The 12,381-nt window shown below is 35.8% G+C and overlaps 1 protein-coding gene across 1 annotated transcript in view; it reads left to right on the top strand.

The window, feature by feature from the left end:
• Positions 1-12,381, top strand: part of COL19A1 (collagen type XIX alpha 1 chain) — a 381,848-nt gene that overhangs the window by 217,084 nt on the left and 152,383 nt on the right. The window lies entirely within an intron of this gene.

The following is a 12,381-nucleotide window of genomic DNA, read 5'->3' as shown; positions in this document are numbered from 1 at the left end:
CAAGTTAAATTATTGGGATTCCTTGTAACTTTTCTTTCATTGCAATTTATTGCCTTTGAGATAAAATATACAGCAAGACCATAAATTATACTTGAAATTGAGAGTAACAATTACCTTCTCTCCCTGTTTAATACCATCTTTATCCCCCCAGTAAGAGGAAACAGTGCAGTGATAGTTGATCAGCTTTCTTGCATATAATTTCCGTGATGGAACACTTATTTCTGGTGGTTGGTTGTTATTATTAATTTTTTATAATTAGAATTATAATTTATTATTTGAAAATATTTTAAAATTGTTTGAATATTTGAAAATATTTTCAAGCAATTTAAAAGATGTAAAACATTTTGTGTGTTCTTCCATATTATCAAATGTTGTTATTTTTAGAAAATTATTTAATCAAAGAGTTAGGTGACATGCCTAATGCTAAGAGGCTCATAAAAATGCAGTCAGTGCTTGAATTTGGAAATTCTAATTCTAGATCCTTTGCATTTTTAGTGTTAAACTTGTTAGCCCTAGTTAGTGTGTTACCAGGACTTTGGTAACATATCTGTTACCTTAAGTATATGACTCCATTAGGTATTTGAGACTTGATGGTGTATTAACTAACTCATGGAGAGAATATATTAGATTGAAAATATGCCTTGTGCTTAGGCAATATGCCTCTATTGCAACCTATGATTGAGTCAGTGTTTGTGTGTGTGGTTTTTAAACTCCTTCCAATATAGTATCTTTTTTTTCTTACTGTTTTTTGGTCGCATGGCAAGATTTGTTTAGGAAGGAATGTGATAAATCATATCCATGGTTTTGCTCATATGTTAAAATCTGTGTGTAGTGTTTATTCCCAGAGGCTAGGTCAGTGAACATTTTAAAGGAATTCAAATTTTGAAGGCAAGCTTGTATGCAGTTGATTGGTACATCGAGTCATAAATGTTAAACGCCATTGGAACCATGTTACTTGAGCTATAATTTTAAAATAATATTTAAAAAGTTTAAAAGAAAGACTAATGAAAAGAAACAAAGACTAATAAAGACAAAATAAGACTAATGTTTAGAGACTAATATTTATAGTGTGAAATTCTTCATTGCTATTTTATTTATTTCTTAGAAAAATTAGTAATTCTCTGTTATAATCCTCAGGGAGAGCCCGGCAAGCTACCGAGAGTATTCGATATGCCAGACACAGTAACAACAAAGTCTCCAATGGAGACGTTACTGGGCCCGCTCGAGCAAATCGACGATCAACGGGAGGGCCTTTACCTTTACCTTTTAATCCTCAGGGAGAAACTGGGTTTTTAAGCAATTTTGACAGTATAAATCCCTAGTAAAAGGAACTATTCTGATATTTCAACATTAATTATGGAGTAGTTATATTTTTTCTCCTTTCTGAGTATCTTTATACACAGTTGTATTTTCCCCTTTATGTGAAAGTTCATTAATCTACCTGAACCAAAATGTTAATATTCAGGGGGAAAAAATCACTCCCTTAAATATGTATTTTGGAGTCTGCTTTAGTATTTATCCATTAGGATTAGAAGACTTTATATCGCTCTAAAGTTCATTTCAAAACGTTTTATCATATTTCTCATAATGTTGGCTGTGATAACTAATATATGTAGGACATGTTTCTGAATTTATTTCTTTTCTCACTGTGCAATAAATATTTTTTAATAACTACTATTTACAAGAAGCTCAGTAAAACCTAGAAACTAAATTATTGTCCCTCACTGACACTCAAAATTTATTAAAAACTTATGCAGCAAAAAAAATTAAATGGGCAGAAAACAAGCAATATTCTTTAACTTTTGCCAAAAAAAAGACATATAAATACAATAATGTATGGGGGAAAAGTGTTCACTATTGCTAATAAACGGGGAAATCAAAATCAATAGCACAGTCATATGAGGTTTTCAGAAAGATATAAAGGTAAATGTTGGTGACAATGTAGTAGTAGAGAATTTTTCTACAAAAATTAAAAGTACTAATCTGATCTATAAATGTCAATTCTAGGTATATATTTATTTAAAAAGGAAATCACTATCTTGAAAAGATGTCTTTATTCCCTTGTTTATTGCAGCTCTATTGAGAATGGCTGATATAAAAACAACCTAAATGTTCATTGACTGATAAATGGGTAAATAAAACATATTATTATATAATGAAATATCAGTTTTCAAAAACAAATTCTGGCATTTGCAGCAACATCAATAATTTGGCAGCACTATGCTAAAGGAGTAATGTTCTGCTCACTTTTGCAAATAAGAGACTATAGTGAAATTATATTTTATAATTATGGTTTGCAAAAGAATTAATTTTAAATATTTAATTAGACAACATATGATAAGTATGTGATATGATGAATATGTTAATTAGCTTAACTTAATATATAATGTCATAAATTTTTATACCTCAAATATATACCATTTTTACCATTTTTCCTGGTGGTTTACGTGGAAATTATGGAACTATGTGAGTGAGGCTACATCAAGGGCATCATGTCTGAGATTTTTCCTCTGAAACAGAGCTTTAAAAACATTTTTAAAAATAATATTTAACAGATTTTTTTTGCCTGTACACTTTCAAGTATATAATAATAGTACACTTTGGTGGTGTGTGGGGTGGTTGTTTGTTTATATTTTATTAGTTTGTTTCAGAATAAATCAACAAAATAAATCATAATTTTGTATTATACTAGCTTGACATAATTTATGGCTGTATCACCCCAAAACAGTATTTTGTGCTGTATATATAATCTTCCAGTCTGGCATTGAAATGAACCCTTATCATGAGAGAAAGTTATGTCAGAAAACAATGTTGGTTCCATATTTTCACTGTTTGACTAGTATTTTAAGTACAATATTTCATAAATGATATTCTAATTGTGTTCATGTAGTTTTTCCTTATACTTTTGTTTTTATAAACTAGGTGAGGAGGAGTAATTATTGAAAATGTACCTCATACCTATTTGAAAAAGTGCCTTGTAAAAAGCCCTATTTTAATATCTTGGTGGAAAAATGACAAATTTTCTTTCAAACATAGTAAATAAGACATAAATTGCATCTGCATTCATTCTTGATATGAATTTCTCAAAGCAAAACTGAAGTAGAGTTTAGTACTTAAATGTTACTCACTTCAATATTCCATTTCTTCTGTTTTTATTTTGTACCAAAGAAATATTAGTTTACCTAGCTATTTCTATTTGCAATTTCACATCCCTTCAAAGCACATACCACGCTACAACCATTATACGCCCTTTTATTTTAATAAAAACTCTTGCCAAGTTAGATTTTCGTGCATCTTGATGCTTGGTTACCTTTTTGAATCATAGGGTAGAAATAGATTCTTGTTATGGCTTTATTTCATCTTCCAGATTCTACTCCTTAATTCTAGTGAAATAACTTCCAGCTTTATATCATATTGATGTTTTATAAAACTACCCTATATGTTGTTTAAATTGTAAGTAAACACAGAATAAATTATTAGTAAGTACAGTCATCTTATAATTTGTTGATAATACAGAATAAAGAGTTGACAACCTTATATAACACCAGAAAAAGCTGCCATCTTATCTACCTTTGACATTCTTATGTTATGATAATCAAATAATATACAAATATGCTTGAACTCTAGCTACTTCTCACCCACATTTTTTTGTTTGGCTTGTTCGATAATTATGAGAGTCTTTGTCAGAAACTAGCTGAAATAAAAAAATATTCAAATGAAGCTTTTTAAAAATAATAATGCTTCAAAGAGAAATTTTACTCTATCAAATCTTGCATTTCAGAAGAAGGTACGTTAAAGAATATATTAATCTTATGTATTCTTCATGATAATTATGCTGGAATTTATTCAAATTATAAAGTTCAACCACAATTTATGCAAATTTTTCATCTATAAATATGTATAGTTCACATAATTTTATATTGCTTTTATTTTATCAAGAGTAATAATGTCAGAAAATAAAGAAAGTAATAGAATTTTACCAATGCCTTTAGGCATAGATTTTCATCATCATTACTTCTGCTATTTCACAAATGTCATATTTATCAAGGAAGGTAACTAGAGCAGATATTATAGACATTATCCACACTTCCAAATGATTATTTTCCCATACTCAATAATTTATTCTGCTTTATAAGCCATTTGAAAGAGAAGCAAATTAATTCAATAAATGTACATTCCTATCTATTTACATTTAGGCTAATCATAGTGCGTTGATATCTTTGCTGCGTAAAAGTTATATAGCACACAGCTCTTTTAACTTTATCAATGTATTTGCATATTTTGTGTATATACATGCATGCATACATCCTGAAAGCTATTTTTAAAATCATTAATATTTTCAGCAAAAAGCATCAAAAATTACTAATTCAATTTTTGATCCCTTTTCAGTAAACTCTATCTTTTGATGGCAGGTGTTTTACCAAGAATAAATTAACTAATTGTCCTTAATATTTTTGTAATAAAATATAAAATATCTAAAAGATTTATGTACTTAACTCCTGAGTACAATGTCTCTAAGGAAAGGAAAATAATTAACTTTAGAATAATGCATTGTCTTATTGTTTTTTTTCAATGTCAGATAATATCTTTTGCTCTGCCCATATCTCAAAATTATTGTGAGTTTCAAATATGAGTATCATATGCACGCACACTTTGAAAAATCCCAACATTATGTCACTTTCTATAAGTACTTTTATTTTTATCAATGTATAGAATTTTAATAATTTTTTTTGTATTTTTTACCCCTTAACTATGTGAGTAGTGTTTGTATAAACACAATTAGAACATTATTTTTTCCAGATAAAATGAATATCTACTTGTATTAGGCATTTTATTCATTATCTTTTGGGCTACTAACTCTTAGTCTATAAAGTATACATTAGCATAATATAGTAGTAGTTTGCCTCTTACAAGTTGCTCTTAGCATCAATAATGTTTAGTAGCAATAGATACACAATGTGTGAATTTCAAAATGTTTAACCACCTGATTTTCTTCTTTGAATTTGTAAAAGGTAAAAGGTAAAGGCCCTCCCCTTGATCGTCGATTTGCTCAAGCGGGCCCAGTAACGCCTCCATTGGAGACTTTGTTGTTACTGTGTTTGGCATATCGAATACTCTCAGTAGCTTGCCGGGCTCTCCAAGAGGGGCGAAGGAATCGAACTCGGGTCGGCCATGCTGGCCGCTTGTAAGGCGAATGCCCTACCACTGTGCTATCGCTCCTGCTGTTTTTTTGCTTTGCTACTTTTATAAGTCCTACAAGAAACACATTTAACTAGCTAATGTCTGAGCCTCACTTTTTTATGGAGTAACACTATTTTCATAACTTAATCACAATCACACGATCATCCTGTTGTTCGTCGATTTTCTTGAGCAGGCACCAGTAATGTCTCCTTCTTCCTAGCCCTGAGATTTTAAAAGGACCATTTTAATGCTCTTCCAGGATTAGGAGAATGAGACCCATCATTGTTACTGGTATTTGGCATATTGAGTACGACACGGGAAGTTTGACAGACTCTGCCGTGCGGGCAGGATACTTTTGGTAGCCTCCAGGTTCTCCAAAGGAAAAATAAGATAATAAGATGTCACGCGGCCACAAATGTGGCCGCAAGCTTCTGGGAGCTGGGTTTTATAGTCTCTGCATCTTGGCCACTGATGGGACCAACCTGGCGCTGTCGGCAGCTGGTGGGCGTGACGCCTACCTACTGGAAGATGGGGGGTCTGGTTGGAGAAGGCCCAGTCCCAATCCGAGTAGGCTTGGAGACCTTATAACTTAATAGTATTTGAATAATGACCTATAAGTCAAGGACAGAGTGTAATTGAAAGTAGGGAGAGGGAAGAGTGCAGAGAACTGCCTCTTTGTAGGCCACAGGGATGTTAGTCCACAATGAGAACAGAGGACTAGATTCCAGACCAGAACATTGTAGTTCCAGGAGGTCAAAGAGAGTTTCAGAATTCACTGATGTTTCAACAGGATAAATTTTTCCAACAAAGAAGAAGTGATATTGGATAGGAGAAGTTGTGACTGGATTTGGTGCTTGGGGAGAGAGAAATTTCTGTTGAAAAGAATTAAGGACAAAAATCATAAGAAAATGTGTAAAGGGATTATGAGGATAAGGAGTGAGGAAGCAGAGGGAGCAGCAGGGAATACCTGGTGTAAGGATAAAGACAAGATTGGATAGAAGCCCAGAAATGTATCTTAGAAAAAAGTAGAATATTTAAAATAGCTGGATATTTTCATGCACTTTTACATGACAAATCTCAGAGGGAAAACTGGCATTTGTGAAAACTTTCTCTAGGATATAGATTTTTTATAAGATGTTATATAAATATACATATATAATTTAGGAGATTATATAATCTCTAAATAATCTTAATGTTTTAATAGTTGGAACACTAAAAACTTGGAACTACCATGATCATTTTTTTGGTTCGAGTAAATTTTATTTTTTATTATTTATGGCACAGAACAACTTATTGTGGAAATTTTTATATTTTTATAATTATATTTATAGCTATAAAAGTAGCACTGTAGCACTGTCCTCCCGTTGTTCATCGATTTGCTCGAGCGGGCCCAGTAACGTCTCCGCTGTGAGACTTGTTGTTACTGTGTTTGGCATAATGAGTGCGTCACGGGGAGCTTGCCAGGCTCTGCCTTGTGGGAGAGATACTCTCGGTAGCTTGCTGGGCTCTCCGAGAGGGGCAGAGGAATCAAACTCGGGTCAGTCATGTTGGCTGCGTGCAAGGCAAACGCCCTACCCGCTGTGCTATCGCTCCAGCCCCAACTATGAAAGTAAACTTTTTTTATAGTGCCAAATTTTTTTTTATTAGTGAAACACCATGAGGTACAGTTGTTGACCTTACAAGTTTTTGTACTTGGGTTTCAGTTATACAATGATTGAGTACCCATCCCTCCACCAGTGCCCAATCTCCACCACCAATGATCCCAGTAATCCTCCCACCCCTCCCATCCCCCATCCCATCCCGCAACTGTGGCAGGGCATTCCCTTTTGTTCTCTCTCTCCTTTTAGTTGCTGAGGTTTGCAAAAGAGGCATTGAGTGGCAAAAATATTCAGTCTATAGTCTACTTTCAGCATGCATCTCCCATCCTGGGAGGATCCTCCCAAAACCCTTTACTTGGTGTTCCCTTCTCAGTCTGAACTGCCCTTTCCCCTAGCATGTGCGGCTGGCCTTCAAGCCATGGAGTACATCTCCTGTAACTTATCTCGACTATTCTATGATGTTAGTCTCCTAATTTGTTACTTTATATTCCCCAGATGAATGCAATCTTTCTATGTCTGTTTCTCTCTTTCTGACTCATTTCGTTTAGCATGATACTTTCCATGTAGTACCATTTGTATGTAAATTTCATGATTTCGTCTTTTCTAAAAGCTGCATAGGACTCAGTCATTGTATAGGTATACCAAAGTTTCTTTAACCAGTCATCTGCTCTCGGGCACTAGGGTTTTTTCCAGATTTTGGCTATTGTGAACAGTGCAGCAATGAACATAGAAGTGCAGATGTCATTCTGGCTATACTTTTTTGCCTCTCCAGGATATATTCTCAGGAGTGGTATTGTTGGGTCAAATGGGAGCTCAATTTCTAATTTTTTGAGAATCGTCCATACTGTTTTCTAAAAGGACTGAACCAGTCGACATTCCCACCAGCAGTGAAGGAGGGTTCCTTTCTCACCACATCTGCTCCAACACTGATTGCTTTTGTTCTTTTGGGTGTGGGACAGTCTCTGTGGTATACCATGATCGTTTTAAAGAAATTGGTGTTAGCTGTTGAAAAACCTGGCATTGATCAGCTAGTTACTGACCAAAAGAGTTTTTTTGCTTGATTGGACCAAGATGATACCTCATTCTTATACTCTGTGTTATTTCTGATTATAATCCTTAAGCTGGAGTGATAGCACAGCGGTAGGGCGTTCGCCTTACAAGCGGCCAGCATGGCCGACCCTAGTTCGATTCCTCCGCCCCTCTCGGAGAGCCTGGCAAGCTACCGAGAATATTCGATATGCCAAACACAGTAACAACAAAGTCTCCAATGGAGACGTTACTGGGCCCGCTCGAGCAAATCGACGATCAACGGGAGGGCCTTTACCTTTACCTTTATAATCCTTAAGAAAAGTTTGTTTTAAAATCTTTACATGTTCTTCTTGTCTTGATTTCATCTTGGTTTCCTGCCTGTACTTGTCCTTTATTTGTATTTTATTTTCGCCCTCAAGATAAGCACCCTTGTAATTGCCTCTTTCCAAAATATTTGCACAGATTTTACCTTTTCTTTTTCTCCTGAACTATTGGCTTTAAGCTGACTTTGAAGCCTGTGTCTGGTGAAGAATTTCTTGCATGCTAAACAGCATAGAGAACCTGAAGCTACTTATTTCTCATTCCATAAGGATGTGTAGCTTTAGATCAACCCAGCCTTGATAGCAAATTAACTGGGTCACAGCAATACCACTCCTGGGAATATATCCCAGAGAGGCAAAAATGTATAGTCGAAGTGACATCTGCACTTGTTTGTTCATTGCAGCCCTCTTTACAATAGCCAGAAACTGGAAGAAACCTGAATGCCCAAGAACAGATGACTGGTTAAAGAAACTTTGGTACATCTACACAATGGAGTACTATGTAGCTCTTAGAAAAGATGAAGTCATGAAATTTACATACAAGTGGTACAATATGGAAAGTATCATGCTAAGCGAAATGAGTCAGAAAGAGAGGGATAGACATAGAAAGATTGCATTCATCTGGGGGATATAAAGTAACAAAGTATGAGATTAATACCCAAGAATAGCTGAGATCAGCACCAGGAGGATTACTCCATAACTTAGAGGCCAGCCGGGTATCCTAGAGGAAAGGGCTATTCAGATAGAGAAGGGAGCACCAAATAAAGGATGTTTGGAGGATCCTCCCAGGAGGGGAGATGCATGTCGAAAGTAGACTATGGACTGAACATGTTTGCCACTCAATGCCTCTTTTGCAGACCACAACACCCAAAAGGAGAGAGAGAACACAGGGGATTGCCCTGCCACAGAGACGGGGGGATGGGGGGATGGGGGTGGGAGGGATATTATCCATGGTGGTGGAAAATGGGCACTGGTGGAGGGATGGGTATCTGATCATTGTATAATTGAAACCAAAGCACAAAAAATTGTAAATCTACAACTTTAAAAAAAAATAAAATAAAATAAAGGGGGAAAAAAAAATTAACTGGGTCAGATTTCCTCAACAAAGTGGGGAGCAGATAGTCAATTCTGTAGAAGGGGGGAGTAGGAGCTTTTATTTTATTTTGGCTGGCTGTTTAAGGAAGAAGCAAGGTAAGGAAGAAATGGCGGTTGCAGTGGAGACTCTGAAAAGAGGCTCTTTGAATTTAACTCCCAGCTTGAGCATGTACTAGTTATGTTGTCTTGGCAACTTCTTCAGCCTTTCTGCACCATAATTTCCATATTTGGGAAATGGAAATTATAACTCCCTATACCACACAGAGTTCTTTAACAGAGTTTGCCTTATGTAGGTGTTAACTATTGCTACTTTTTCGTCCCTAACCTGGTTATCTGAAGCTATTTGTTTAAGAGAAAGTAATTATGCAATTTCAGAGTAGTAAGATTGATTAAAGAGACTATCAAATTTCACCAAGAAAATAGATTTCAAGCAAAATAACCATTTTTACCAAATTCACTTGTGCCTATTTTATTTAAGGATTAGCTGAATTCTTACTTGAGCTGTATGTTATTTGTCCATGTTCTAAAGCCAGAACTTTCTGAGACTAAAAGTTGTTCGTGGGTATAACGCCTACATGCTGTAAGATGGAGGATCTGGGTGGAGGAGGCCGAGTCTCGATCCCAGCAGGCTTGGAGATCTACACCCCTGGTCCCGCACACCTGGGCTCCTCTGCCAGTTCCTTCATGCATGAGGCTTGTCCGAACGTGTGGAGAGTGGTCTTAAGCATGGCTGTGGTTGGAATAGGAGGTCTTCAGCTGTTGGGGTTCTGCTCAGGTCGAGGAGGGAAACTCAACCCGCCCTCCTCCAGGGGCCCCAGTGAGGACAGCCAGGTGTGGAGGCAGGAGACTCTGTGCTGTTCTCTTCCAGGAGCTGGGTTTTATAGTCTCTGGGTCTTGGCAGTTGATGGGATTACACGGCACTGGTGGCAGTTAATGGGTGTATACCCTACATTCTAGAACATGGGGGATCTGGGTGGAGGAAGCTCAGTCCAATCCAAGCAGGCTTGGAGATCTACGACCCTGGCACCATGTAATTATTATCTTATTATTTTATTATCTAGTTCTTACTCTGGAGAACCTGGCTTGCTACTGAAAGTATCCTGCCCACACAGCAGAGTCTGGCAAACTCCCCGTGGCATGTTGAATATGCCAAAAACCAGTAACTATGATGTGTCTCATTCTCCTAATCCTGAAAGAGCTCAAATGTGGTACTTTCTAAAATCTCAGGGCTAGGATGAAGGAGAAGTTACAGGTGCCTGCTCAAGGCTATCGATGAACAACAGGGTGACAGTGATAACAGTGAAAAGTTGTTCAGCTTCATATAAAGTTAAGTAAATAAGCAAGGCTAGAGTATCAACAATGACCAATGGAAACACTGAGATACTGACAACAGAACCAAGGAAGTCCAAGTGGATCAGAAGGAGGATGAGAAGGGACCTATGGACAGAAGTGAATAAATATTGGCATCTCTAGTGGTGTGGTTAGTAATATTATAAGCCTAGAACAAACTTTTAAAATCCCAGATAGTGTGCAATGTATTATTAAGCATGTGACTTCACCACCAATTATTTTACTTAATAATGTTTGATTTTATATTTTTAAAATTTATTGGTAGCATTTTAGGATTCTTGCTATTTAGGTAACCCTAGGATAGAGAATCAGGAATTCAAAGACCCTGAGAGAAAAGTTAAAAGAATGGCATTGGTCAATTCTAGCTAAGATATTCTTACTTCTCAGTTTCCTTCTACTGTCTAGTCATCTGGGTACTCCCACTTATTACATCTTAGTAACCTCCAACAGATGTATCAAGTGTAGGCCAGATTGGAGTACGGGAAAAGGTTAATATATGTTGATGTCAACTAAGTGTCCACAAGGAGAGTTGCTGCATAAAAATTACAAGAATCCTCCATGTTACCTCACATTCTTTGACTGGTAAGAAAGATAAGTCAAAGGATCAAGATGCTGGAAGACAATTCTGGCTCAGTCTAAATTGGAAAAGTTGGGAAAAAACATATAAGCTGTACTTCAGAACTTATGAGGTCACAGTATTCCTCAGATAAAGTTAAATAGCTCAGATTGTTCACACATGTTTCTTCCATGGCAGTCAATTTCAGTCAGTTACCCAAAAATAGGAAATACTCTAGGAAACAATCTTTTGGAGAAGATGAGTTTATTTGAAGTCTATAGTATTAGAGTTACTGATAATATCAGGGAAAGTATGGACTCTAAAAACCTAGGTAAGAATATAAAGAAAAGGTCAGATAATATGTTTGGAAGTCACGAGTTTATGGATAATAATTGAAGTTACCAGAATGGGTAAGATGGCCCTGGCAGAGACTATAGAAGGAAAATAACTGAGGGCATAACCTTGAATTTAATGTCAGCCTATTAATAGGAGTGGACAGGGTAGTGGCTGAAAAAGTTAAAAGTATAAAGAAATTGAACAGAAAAGTTGTGAAAGACAGTAGCTATCTGCTGACTGGAGCTGCTTCAGTACCATTAGAGTGTATGGAATCTGAGGAAAAACTTTGGTGATCCTGAATAAAATTTCACTATTGTTGGAAGCATAATAGGTGTTAATAGTCATAGGAATAAGAGATTATTTGAGGTATTAAAAGGGATGACATAAACCACATTTGTAGTGATGTTACAGATTATGTTACAGGGAGAGATTATTCTATTATTAGTGAGTATATTTGCAAATTGAGACACAGTTCATGAATAAAGAATGATAGAAATTTCAAGCAATAGGAAGCTATACAAAGATATTCAGAAGTATCAGATGGATCAACAAGAAGCAAATGAAAAGATACTTTACCAGAGAGGGCATAAGAATAGCCAGTAGTCATATGAAAAGTTTTCATCATCATTTATTATTAGTGAAATGGAAATCGTAATGCCAGTTAGATACCATCTCACAGTAGTGACAATGCCATATTTCAAAAAGATATTAACAACCAGAGTTGGCAAGAAACCCTCACTCATTGTTGGGGGAATAGTATCTGGATCACACTTTAAAGAACCAGTATGGAGATTTCTCTAAAAGCTTATAATAGAGCCTCCATATGAACAGATATTTACTTCTTAACACCAACTCCCCATCCCTCTCATAAAAAAGCATTAATCCAAATATATATGTGCACACTATAATATTTATT

This window comes from Sorex fumeus, unplaced genomic scaffold (assembly GCF_029834395.1).
Source record: "Sorex fumeus unplaced genomic scaffold, SorFum_2.1 ptg000008l, whole genome shotgun sequence".
Lineage (NCBI taxonomy): Eukaryota > Metazoa > Chordata > Mammalia > Eulipotyphla > Soricidae > Sorex > Sorex fumeus.
Note: the sequence above shows the minus strand (reverse complement) of the source record. Positions and strands in the feature narration are given on the sequence as shown.